This window comes from Amblyomma maculatum, chromosome 10 (assembly GCF_055883805.1).
Source record: "Amblyomma maculatum isolate TAMU_Amacu chromosome 10, ASM5588380v1, whole genome shotgun sequence".
In the NCBI taxonomy this organism is placed as follows: Eukaryota; Metazoa; Arthropoda; class Arachnida; order Ixodida; family Ixodidae; genus Amblyomma; species Amblyomma maculatum.
The window spans coordinates 30,596,690-30,609,694 of record NC_139353.1 but is presented as its reverse complement, the minus strand read 5'-3'; the positions used below and the strand labels follow the sequence as shown (position 1 = coordinate 30,609,694).

The window sequence follows — 13,005 nt, the reverse complement described above, 5'->3', positions numbered from 1 at the left end:
GTGGTTATCTTAACCACTTCACTGCAGCAAGGCAATTTGTTTTACTTTTTAGGGTAAGGAAGGCGCGGTATCTATCTGTTTCACTACTTGGTGGGCACAAAACACGCATACAAACGGCATATCTCTGAAGGCGCATATATCATCGGATCGAATTCATCGTAAACTAGCCTCCAATTTGACTATCAGATCTAAGCGAAAGGAAAAGAAACGGTGTGACACTAGAGTGAACGCGGCGCAAAGAACAGCTGCATCACAATTGTGGCCTTTTTTTCTTTCTTTTTATGAAGTTTAACGTCCGAAAGCGATTCAGACTCCGGCGATGAGGATGCCGTAGTGGACGCTCCGGAAGTTACTAACACCTGGGCTTCTAGTACTGGCATGCAGAGCGCACAGGCGATTTCCGCCTCCGTAGAAAAGCGGCCGTCGCGGAAGTAATTCGAACCCGCATCCTCAGACATAGTAGTCAAGCCCCTAACCACACTGCATCACCATGGCGGGGCGCAACAGAATTTTGATACCAAATCTCGCGCGTAATTGTTTTTGTCGTATTTTTCTCGACTCTGCGTTCAGCGAGGGCTATGCTTTCTCTACTGAACGAGCTGTATATGCTTCGCGTGAAATTTTAAGGCGAGTCAGGAGGTGAAATTTGATGCTAAGACGTTTTACGTTGAGACATGGCGTCGATGTACCCTTGCACTTATTGACTATTCATCTCTGATTGATGAAAAAGAAGCGCGAACGTATGACGCGTGGCACGTGCTTTCAAGGCGAAGACGGGCACGCTCTGGCTTTGTATCGCACGCGCACGTCTAGAAGGAGGCTTCAATGATTGTGGCCAATCCCCCTAGTGGGTGCGCGCCATTTCCATGAGGACAACAAAGACAACACTTCATTTCGCTCTGGAAAAGGCACAGGGTATGCCAAGACCCAGTGGACGTCCGCTGCCCCTTCGACGCCACGAGCAACTGAGGTGATGGAAATCACCAAATCACCAACTTCACTGCTGCCATGCGGGCCTCCTCCCTCTACGGCTCAGAGTCGGCTGCCTTCGGTGAGACTTCAGCTTTGTCGTTTCCTCCGGAGCCGTGGCTGGGACCGACTCGGCTGGATACTACGGGCGCCATCACCTCCTCCATTATCGGTAATCGGATGCCACTGTGTCTCCGCTGGGCCATATCATTTTCTACCAGGGCGTGTTCCAGAGGATCATCCTGCTCTATTTCCAGCTGACTGTTCCTCTGCACTATGGCGAACGCTGCATTGCTGACGTGTCTGGGGTGACTCGTGCCACACATGCTCGTATCCAGAAAGGGAAACGTGGGAAAACACCATAACCTCTTTCGGTGTCGACATGGGTGTTGCGGCTCCACTTTTGGAGAGTATTCATGTTGCTGGTTTCCAGCGGGACACATCGCAGCGACACAAATCAGTTCCACGATGGCGTCATCCCGAGCGGATTCTCGGGATTTCTCGTCTGCAAGCTTCCGAATTGTCTGTTGGGATTCAGCCTCTTAATTTCAGCGTAGTGTTATTTTCTCAGAGTAAGGAGTAAAGTCGCGGGCTGTGTCTCTCTTGTTATGGTGTGTGCGTCCCGCAGGGGTGATGTGGATTGCGGCCCGATTAGCAGTAGCATCGTCTCGCTGACCTGGAGGTGTTCTACGCCATCGCCACAGACTGCCGTTGTTCGAGCTTGAGCCCGAGGCCGCCGGTTTTCCACAATGAAGACGATGGAGTACAGCGGCCGCATACCGCCACCAGCACGCTGGGTATCGGCCTTTGTCTGGCGACATCATGGCGGTGGTGGTCGCCCGCTCGGGCCGCCCTGTGATCGCGTTCACCGGCGCTACAGCCGCCGCTCCGCAGCAGGCCATCTTGACCGCAGAGTAGCCCTTCTACCACCCACCCGTCACGGTGCAGGATATCTAGCCGGACAGGTCTATTGGATACGGAGCCTTCGGTGTCGTCAGGTCGGTCACACACCCTCGAGATGGCAAGCGAGTGGCCCTCAAAAAGATGCCCAATGTATTCCAAAACCTGGTCACCAGCAAGAGGGTTTATCGGGAGATCAAGATGCTCTGCTTCTTTAAGCATGAAAATGTTCTGTCAGCACTGGATATCCTACAGCCTCCCCCATCTGGATTTCTTCAAGAAATACATGTTACAACGTAGTTGATGCAAAGTGATCTGCACAAAATCATAGTTTCTCCTCAGCCGCTTACTTCAGATCACTTAAAAGTTTTCTCTACCAGATCTTGAGAGGATTAAAGTATTTACATTTTTCAAGGATGCTCCACAGAGACATCAAACCTGGCAATCGTTTGGTGCACAGAAACTGTGTTCTTAAGATCTGTGACTCTGGGCTGGCCACTTGGAAGAGCGGGATGAGCAGCGACACATGACACACTAGGTAGTGACCCAGTACTACCAGGCCCTCGAGCTGCTGATTGGGGCGCGCCACTACGGCTCGGCTGTCGACATCTGGTCTGTGAGGTGCATCTTTGGCGAGCTTCTGGGGCGCCGCATACTTTTCTAGGCGCAGACTCTCATCCGGCAGCTGGAGCTAATCACTGAGCTGCTGGGTACACCTTGATTTTCAGCGAATGGCAATGAAAATAAATATTTACAAATGCGAAACCGTTTTTTAAGTTACTGCGTATGTAGTATAGAAAACTCTGTTATTCCTGTTGCCATAGAGATTGCGAACAGGTGTAACTACCTTTTATAACAATGATCTAGGTAAGTACATTGCACAGTGCAGGATCGGCCTCTTGCGTTCCATAGGAAGAGCGTTATTTTGTTTGGTTTCGTTTTTCTAGGCAGTAGTTTGCTTGATAGTTTGTATTGTCTCATACTCTAAGAGACGAAGTAGTAGTGGGCTCTGAATTCCGTTTAGACCAACTGGGGTGCGCCCTGCCGCGGTGGTGCAGTGGTAAGACGCCCGATTACTGTGCAGGAGTTCCCGGATTTGATCCCGACCGCGGCGGCTGCGTTTCGATGGAGGCGGAACAGAGGCGCCCGTGTGCTGTGCGATGTCAGCGCACGCTAAAAATCCCCAGGTGGTCGAAACCACTCTGTAGCCCTCCCATTATGGCTCGCCTTTCTCTCTTTCTACTTTCATTCCCACCTTCCTCCCTTTCCTTAACAGCGCGGTCAGGTGTCCACAGAGCAAGTGTGACAGATACCGCGCTTTTCCCTTCCTGTGAACCAATTATAACTGGGGTGCCTGAACGCTCACTGATATCGCGCACTAGGCAACATCAGTTTGGTCTGCTTCGAAAGCTGCCACTATGGCTGAGTTCAAACCCGCTGGCGCAGTCGACGTGAGTTGAATTCCGAGCATCTTATCTTTGGGCGACCGAGGCATGTGGTTAGAATGATAAAGATTAGGAAGACGCTTAACCTGTAAACGCGACATCGCCGTTAACATTGCTTTTTGATTCCTTTTAATTTTTTTATTTTTAGGGTAAAGGAAAGCCATGTATCTTATTTTGTAGTGGATACCTACACATAGAATTAGAGGTACAGCATCGTCCACTTCTAGCTATAACACGTTCACTACTTTCCAAGCGCTTCTGCGTCCGACATATGTGGTGTGCATGTTGGAGTAGGTGATGTTTTCTATTTCATCGTTTTTTTTTTTTTCATTGAGTGCTATCATCGCTACTTTTCGTTTTTGTTTTCGTTTCGAGGTTTTCGTTTGTACAAGGAACCCGCAAGCTTCCATGTCCTGAATGTTGGCCCTTTTCCCAGGCGAAATCTAGTGTACCTCTCTGTCCGCTGTGTTTACAGTTTACGTGTTGTCTGTCCTCTACTTCTAAATGGTGGAGCCATATTGGATATGGGTAATTTTCGGCCTGTAATCTGCGAAGACGTTTCGTCTCTTCGTTATTTAGCTGTTTATGTGGAGTGGAGAAGGTGTTTCTGATAAGTTTGTAGCATTCACAGATCTCGTGGGAGTTGCTTAACCTACCCTCCTGTTCTGGGTTGTCGACATTCGTCCGTTGGTAGACATATCGGGCGAGAGCGTGAGCGCCTTCGTTTCTAGACACCGATTCGTAGCCTGGGGTCCATTTTATTGTCACCCTCCTCCAGATCTGCCTGAATCCGAGAATTTGCTTTGTCGTGGCTGATACTCTTCATTTCGTCAAGTTCCAAATGGCTGTTTAGTATCGAGGGCATTTTGAAGGGGTAGGCCTCAGGAGGACAGCCATGTGGCCAGCGGTGGCGGTGGAGGGAAATAGTAGCCAGGGTAACGGAAGGCAGTCGATACAGTGTCAGACAATGTCGTATATTTGAGGAGATACGTAATACGTAGCGGTATGAAACATTTTCTGCTATCACTACAGAATTTGCACTCGAGAAATTCGTAAACCTGAGCGTTGCTGTGTTGTCCGCGAGATAAGTCAGCGCGATTCCGCGAATGACAGATACAGCGCCTTTCCTTTCCTCTAAACTAAGCATAGAATGCTGGTGAACTTGATGCGTTCAATGGAAAGCTGGTTGTGTTCCACAAGGGGCGCGCGCTGTAAGTACCTACCCTCTGCAGCAGCAACGCTTAGGCTTTGGCATTTATGCACTGCAGATTCTGCGATGCTTTCGAAATGTAGTTGGTTGATGAGCTCTTTTTACCGACTTTCTGACTATTCCCACAGATTTGTGCACGGAAATGACGCCCTTTCCAGCTCTCTCACTTGTTTCAAATTTCCCGGCTACGAATGTTAGGCCTACGTCACCGGAAGTCGAGTACCACGTGACGCCCTGTGGAAGATGACATTAACCCTCTCTGCTATTTCGACGTTTGACTGACTTAATTGGCTCTAATTATTTAAATAATTAACCCACATCAACCATTGTCACTTGCAAACCTTTCCTGCCGTTGTCAGATGGGAAGAGGGATTGACACCCGGAAGTGCCGTGCCCCAGAGTCCCACATAACTCATCAGTCCATCATCATCCATTCAATACCACCGGCAGGCTCCCCCCCCCCTCTCCCCCCAGGGCTAAGTGGGGATTGGGAGAGCTTTTTAGTTCGAGGAGCCTCTACAAGGAGCGCAAGCATGCAATGACGTGGCACATGCGCGCATGAAGACGAGCACGCCTGTCTATCGCACGCGCACGGCTGGAAGAAAGCTTCACTTCATTTTGCCCTGGGGAAGTCACCACATATGACCAAAATCGAGAGGACGTCTTCCGCCCATTCGAACTCACGAGCAGCTCAGAAGACGCAAATCAGCACCTGCACTAGCATCACTAGTTCCATGCGGGCCTCCTGCTTCTGCAGCTCAGAGTCGGCTGCATTCAGTGCCACCAGTTCTTCGTTATTACCCCCTGAGCAAAGGCTGCAGCCTAAACCCTCCGCGACTCCGCTACATGGACGGCACCAACCATGGACGGCACCAACTCCGGCTCGTCCAGTACAACCATCGGCACTGCGTCACCGCTGGACCACGCCGTCTTCGGTCAGGGTGTATTCCAGAGGCTCCTTCTGCTGCCTCCAGATGACCGTCCCCTGCACGATGGTGAACTCTGCACTGTTGACGTGCCTGGGGCGACCCGTAGACCACTGGTGCCACCCCACAGGCTTCTACTCCGGCATGAGACAGGGACAACCATCAACGCCTCTCCCGATGTCGACGTAGTCTGCGGCGACTGCACTAGTGGAAGGCCCCCGTGGTCCTGACGGCAACCATAACACATGCGTAGCAACATTGGAGTATATTTCATGATGGCGATAGCTCGAGCAGTAGCCACGAGCAGATATCTCGTCTGCTGATTCTCGAACTGAATTTTGGGGTGCGATTTCTTTTTTAGAAGCTGTCCTATACCTAGATTTGGGATCACTGGCACTGAAAATAAAGATTTACAAATGCGAAGCTGTTTTTTCTATCATTTCTGTTCCTGTTATCATAGAGATCGAGAACAATCATAGCCTCCTTTTTAACAGTGTACGAGGTAAGTACTTTGCATGTTGCACGACCGGCCTTCCACATTCTCGAGGTGCTTTATTTTGTTTGCTTGCTTTTCACAAAAATAGTTCACTTCATGGCGGTTAACACCCCATGCTCTCAGATACGTCGTATTGAAAGCCTCAGGAGGCCACCTGGGGTTCTCCAAAGCTTACTGGCATCACACACTGTGGTCGCCAACCCTTTCGCCTCCATCGAAACGTAGTCGACTCGTACACAACGGCTGGTTTTGAGCCCCGATACTCTTTCTCCAGCATAGTCAACGTCACGAGCGCCTAACCACTCAGCGACCGCGGCAGGTGAAGCCATGGATAAAATACAGGGGCTTAGCACGGCAATGCCAGGAACTTGGCGAGAGGTACGTTTCCCTGGCTGAGATTGTTGTAGTCAGGTGTGTTTAGCATTAAGAGACTTTGGGTATACACATCGATTATTCATTTTACTTGACAGAGGCGAACACTGCCCGATGATGTGTGAAGTAGCATGCATGGTTGGTTGGTTGGTTGGTTCATAGGAAGGGAAAGGCGCAGTATCTGTCACACTTGCTCTGTGGACACCTGAACTGCGCCGTAAGGGAAGGGATGAAGGTGGAAGTGAAAGTGGATAGAGAGAGGAGGCCGTAGTGGAGGGCTACATAGTAATTTCGACCACCTGGGGATCTTTAACGTGCTCTGACATCGCACAGCACACGGACGCCACTTCGTTTCGCCTCCATCGAAACGCAGCCGCCGAGGCCGGGATAGCGATCTAAATTTTGTCCATGCAGCATTTGGTAAGACGCCCAACTACTGTCCGGAATACCCGGGTTCGAACCCGACCTCGGCGGCTGCGTTTTGATGGAGGCGAGACGAAGTGGCGTCCGTGTGCTGTGCGATGTCAGCGCACGTTAAAGATCCCCAGGTGGTCGAAATTACTCCGTAGCCCTCCCCTACGGCTCCTCTTTCTCTTTACACTTTAACCCCCACTCTCCTCCCTTCCCTTACGGCGCGGTTCAGGTGTCCACAGACAAACATGTGACAGATAATGTGCCTTTCCCTTCCTGTGAACCAATTATTATTTATTCCATACAGCATCTCGATTCGGTAGAGTCTCCAAGCGCAAAGTCTCATACATTGGATTACTCACCATAGTCCATATGCTGCTAGTCTCTCCCGCACACACGCATGTGTCCAGATGGTTCATAACGTCTACTTCAAATTTCCGGAAATTAGATGCACTTTCGGAAACTCGAACGAAATGATGTCACACGACGTGCCTTCACATCCTCCTCAGTTGGTTCCCGTTGACTGAACTCTTCTATAGGCTTCATCTCGGCGACTATGCGCCATCTATTACGCTCGGCAGCCTGGCATCACCGTTTGGCAAGCCGTTCCTCTCTCTGTTTGGTACGTGTCTCCGCTGCTCATTATCTCTTTGCTGTTGCTATGCGCACAATTTTACGTTCTACCGGCAACTGCGTTTCGATGGAGGCGAAATGGAGATGGGGGTGGTGGTGAAAACCTTTATTATATGTACACAGAGGTATACACACTAGGTGGAATGCCTATACAGTTTGTGTTGGTGTTTGCCGCAGCCCGGGTGCGCTGCGTCAAGACCTTTTGGGGCTCTAGGGTCCAGTAGCCGGACAGGGTCGCCTCCCAGTTGTCTCGGGTGGAGTTGGGGATATGGGGCAAAGAGGGGCTTTTCTGGCCGGCCCACACCGTGTGGTAGGTGTCAGACACCTCCCTACAGTGCGAGCACAGCCCGTCAAATTGTGGATCAAAATGTTTCAGAGTAGCCGGGCGCAACATTGTATTGGTGAGCAGACGCAAGAGCACCCGCTCGTTAGCCTTCTGCAGCCCTTTGCACAGGGTGGGAAGAGTTTGGTGCGTGAATCTGTAATGTTCACATATTTCTTTAAATTTTTAAGCTGGGCTGAAATCATAATCCTGGTCCGCGTCGGGTTCCGTGGGAAATGCCCGGAGAGAGGGCGCGCGGGCGGCGACTTTGTCTGCCTCATTCCCTTGGAGACCTTGGCGACCTGGAGCCCAAATGAGAGATCGGTACGCGGGGATCCGAATCTCGACTACAATTTTGGTATATGCGGTAAGCTAGGGGAGCAGTCCACCCTTGCTGGACGTTCCGACAAGCCCCTCGCGAGTCGGTTATTATGTATTTGGAGGAGGAGTCAGAGGCTGCGAGGGCGATGGCAACCTATTCTGCGTGGGTTGGTGACTGGGCCTTGAACGTAAGGCCGTCTACTGTTTTGCCCTTGCGGATTACCGCGGCTGTGCACCTGTGTACCAACCCCTAGGGTTCGGGCCAGAGACGTTCACGTAGAAATTTGCTTCCATAATAGCGGTCCCAGAGACGTCCACGTAGAAAACTCCTGGTTTGCTTCCATAATGGCGGTTCTCTTTAGACATGGCGGGGAGAGGCCGCATATGGAGGGCGCGTCTCCATTTTTCGGGGATGCGACATCTCTCCTCTGTGAGTTGGGTGTGTTGGATGTGAAGTCGGGCAAGAAGACGGCGACCCCACTCTGTCTTTGTCATATGCGTGTACTGAATGGTGAGGTGGGCCTCCCGAAGCTCCTTGAAAGTATTTACCACCCCCAGCGCCATGAGATGGCTGGTAGAGGTGGAGACCGGGAGGTCCAGTATGTGCGCTGAGCGCAGTTGTTTTGTTGTGGCTGTAGGAAGAAGGAAAAGAAAATACACGGGCCAGCTACTGGCTCTGTATCTGAGCCACCTCCCCTGCCTGATTGATTTATAGGAAGGGAAAGGCGCGGTAACTGTCTCGCTTGTTTTCTGTGGACACCTCCACCGCGCCGTAAGAGAAGGGAAGGTGGGAGTGAAAGTGGAAAGTGAGAGAGGAGCCGTAGTGGAGGGCTACGGTGTAATTTCGACCGCCTGGGGATCTTTAACGTGCGCTGAGCCCCGCCTAGGTGGTGCAGTGTAAGACGCCCGACTACTGTGCCGGAGTACCCGGGTTCGAACCCGACCTCGGCGGCTGCGTTTTGATGGAGGCGAAACGAAGAGGTGTCGTGTGCTGTGCGATGTCAGCGCACGTTAAAGATTCCCAAGTGGTTGAAATTACTCCGTAGCCCTCCACTACGGCTCCTCTTTCTCTCTTTCCACTTTCACTTCCACCTTCCTCCCTTCCCTTACGGCGCGGTTGCGGTGTCCACAGAAAACAAGTGAGACAGTTACCTGCCTTTCCCTTCCTATAAATAGATACATCAGGTAAAATAACGTGCGCTGACATGATGGCCTACAACAAATAAAAATTGGTGGCTGGCTAGCCCCCGCCGCAAGCGGCGTTGACCTACCGACCCAGCCCCTAGGGCCAAGAACAGCCACCCTTCACCACCTCCCCTAGACAGTTGTAAAATAATTTTCCTCTCAACCACGTTCACATGGCCTCCTATCTGCGACCTAAAAGGCTGGTGATGAACATGCGTTCTCCGAACATAAGTTCTATCCCGTGCGTGGCACTCGACACTGACATCGCACAGCACTCGGACGCCTCTACGTTTTGCCTCCACCGAAACGCTACCGCCGCAGTCGGGCAGAACCCGGGTACTCCGGATTAGCAGCACAGTGTCTTAACTAGTAACATTGGTCTTAACCAATGAGCCACTGTGGCGGGTCCATCAACTAAATGATTCGCTAAGAAAGAAGACAACATAATTCCCTTCCTAGAAAGTGGAAGGGCGGTCATGAAGCGTGCAAAGAAGTTACCTCGTCCATTGTTGTTTTTTTTATTCGAAAAGTTTGCCACAAGGCATAAGTTGAGAAAGGTTTGGTTTGGTTTGGTTTGTGGGGTTTAACGTCCCAAAGCGACTAAGGCTATGAGAGACGCCGTAGTGGAGGACTCCGGAAATTTTGACCACCTGGGGTTCTTTAACGTGCACTGACATCGTACAGCACACGGATAAGTTGAGAAAGGGGGATGAGAAAGGGGGATGTGATGCAGGAGATAGAAAGGTAAAAGAAAGAGCGAAGCCCAGTCTCACTAAGGTATTTGCAGAGGTTGGCGGTGTAGTGACTGTCCATTGTCCACTTCTCGCAATCACAATCGCGGTTCCACCGCAGGCCCACCTTCTTGAGTAGCCATTGCCTAACTCTAGCCGTTGCTGGGCACGTCCACAACAAGTGACGCACATCACAGATCTCAGGTGCAGTGTCACAGTGAGGGCACCTACCTGTTAGCCACTGGCAGATCTTTTTCACGCCACCGATGACGTACAGATGGGGTCAGAGCCACCCCTGCCCGAATCCGTCGCACTGATAAAAAAACTGATTCATTTATAGGAAGGGAAAGGCGCGGTAACTGCCTCCCTTGTTTTCTGTGGACACCTCAACCGCGCCGTAAGGGAAGGGAGAAAGGTGGGAGAGAAAGTGGAAAGAGAGAAAGAGGAGCCGTGGTGGCGGGCTACGGAGTAATTTCGACCACCTGGGAATCTTTAATGTGCACTCGCATCGCACAGCACACGGACGCCTCTTCGTTTCGCCTCCATCGAAACGCAGCCGTCGAGGTCGGGTTCGAACCCGGGTACTCCGGCACAGTAGTTGGGCGTCTTACCACTGCACCACCCCGGCGGGGCCGGTGCACTGATACCTGATTTAAAAAACTGATTTATTTTATAGGAAGGGAAAGGCGCGGTAACTGTCTCACTTGTGTTCTGTGGACACCGCAACCGCGCCGTAAGGGAAGGGAGGAAGACGGGAGTGAAAGTGGAAAGAGAGAAAGAGGTGCCGTAGTGGAGGGCTACGGAGTAATTTCGACCACCTGGGGATCTTTAACGTGCGCTGACATCGCACAGCACACGACGCCTCTTCGTTTCGCCTCCATCGAAACGCAGCCGCCGAGGTCGGGTTCGAACCCGGGTACTCCGGCACAGTAGTCGGGCGTCTTACCACTGCACCACCCCGGCGGGGCGCACTGATACCTCCTCCTGCTGAGTAAGACTACGGGGGAGAGGGTGTGAACACGGACGAATGAGAGCGCGTGGTCGCTAGCGCAGAACTTGAGAATCGGAAACGAGGGACAGGAACGGATCTGAAGCAAGAGGGGAAGGTGTTGGGTCGTCTGATGTGTTAACGTGCGTCATAGCATCCGCTTGAACGTTATGTGGATCGCGATCATGGCCGAGAATCCAGTGTATGCGCACATGACATGGGTACTTTGAACAGAGCAAATGAACTGACTGTGTTATTTGGAATGTGCGTCGAACAGCCTTGAGCTGTTTAAAGGCAGTGAGAGAGTTGGCATAAACTGCATTGAATGTAGGGACGGAAGGAAGGGAATAAATGGCATTGTAAATGACTTGAAGTTTCAGTGCCAGAGGAGTGCACGTAGTCACGTGAGAGTTCAGATGCGAATGAGAGGGACTATACACGCGCGACGCAACAGCCGTCGTCCACCACCTAAGCGGTGGCGGGTGCAATGACGGCCTACAACAGATAAAAATTCGGTGGCTGGCTAGCCCCCGCCGCAAGCGGCGTTGACCTACCAGTCCCAGCCCCGTAGGGCCAGGAACAGCCACCCTTCAACACCTCCCTATCCCTGTCTAGTGGTCGCAAAAAAGATGAGCTATTATCCGACACTGGTGATGTAGCACTCCGCCGTGCTGCGGCGCTGCATCGAGGCATCCTGTCGAGGTATGCAAATGATTAAGACAAGGTTGTCCTCTATCACCGCTGCTGTTCATGCTATATATGATAAATATGGAACGGAGGATACAAGAAAGTAACTTAGGTTTTAACTTGTCATATAGATTAGGCGGAACGGCTGTACAGCAGCGCCTCCCCGGTTCAATGTATGCAAACGATATTGTGCTGCTAGCAGAAAGTCAGGAAGAATTGCAAACTCTGGTTAAGTACTGCGGAAACGAAGGGGACGCTTTAGGCCCTCATCTCATGTCCTGGAACCCATACTATGTTGACTACTAAGTATACGTCTTCTCGTCATTCGTAGGATACAATTCTATCGATCCTGCCTCCTGTGTACTTTCTGCCTGGTATTTTCAGGTGACCAGGAAACCAGATGACTGAGGGTTGGATGGGTGGATTCTTAGTCAGCAGTAACATCTCTAACCTGCGAGTCAATCCATTGTTGAAGTTACGACAGGCGTTCTGGGAATCCGTGAGCACAACAACGTTAAGGTTAGATGCTACAGCTAATGCAATACCTGCCTTCTCTGCGTGAGTGGGGTTGTACGTTTTCATCGAGGCGCAGTTCACCAGCGATCCTGAAGGCGTTGAGACTTCAGTAGTCATCACTTCATTCTTTGGTCCTGCTGCGTCCATGCAGTGTGTTGGGTTGCTCGTCCCATTTCTTCTTTCAGGGCTTCCCCCCTTGCACTTCTCCTTTCGATGTTATACGCGGGATGCATATTTCGCGGAACCGACTATATGTTGATGCGTCTCATCACATCGAGTGGTTCAATTTAAAATAAATTTCAAATGCCGCTGATGTCTGCTGTACTAATGCCTCCTAAACATCTATATAGGTCTGCATTTTGCTGTGTGGTGCAGCGTTCAAGGAAGCGGTAAAAGAAAGGTTGGTTGGTTGGTTTGTGGGGTTTAACGTCCCAAAGCAACTCAGGCTATGAGAGACGCCGTAGTGGAGGACTCCGGAAATTTCGACCACCTGGGGTTCTTTAACGTGCACTGACATCGCACAGCACACGGGCGCTTCGCCGCACGGACGCCTGGATCGGACGCCCGGCTGGTGCCGTCATGACCTGTCTTGGCGGTACATCGCGCGTCCCTTGTCGAACATAACCAGCAGCATTTCATTGAATGCACCAAAGTTCACCGGCGTTCTATAATTCGTTTACCAGAAAGTAAAGGCGCAGTATCAGTCACTCGCGGAATCCCGCTATCATCTTCATGGTAGACAAGGGGAATTATGAAGAGCGTTTCACGATCCGGGGAGGGGCGCAGCTCCCGCTCTCGAAAGTGTGACTCCTCTGCCGACAACGTTCTTTTGACAACGACGAGTTACAAGGCATTCGCCTTAACAACAACAACAACAATAATAATAATTGGTT

General features: G+C 51.2%; 1 pseudogene; it reads left to right on the top strand.

The window, feature by feature from the left end:
• The first annotated feature begins 1,791 nt into the window (after nt 1-1,791).
• LOC146176046 (serine/threonine-protein kinase NLK pseudogene) lies at nt 1,792-2,590 on the top strand (annotated as a pseudogene).
• Nucleotides 2,591-13,005: the final 10,415 nt, after the last annotated feature.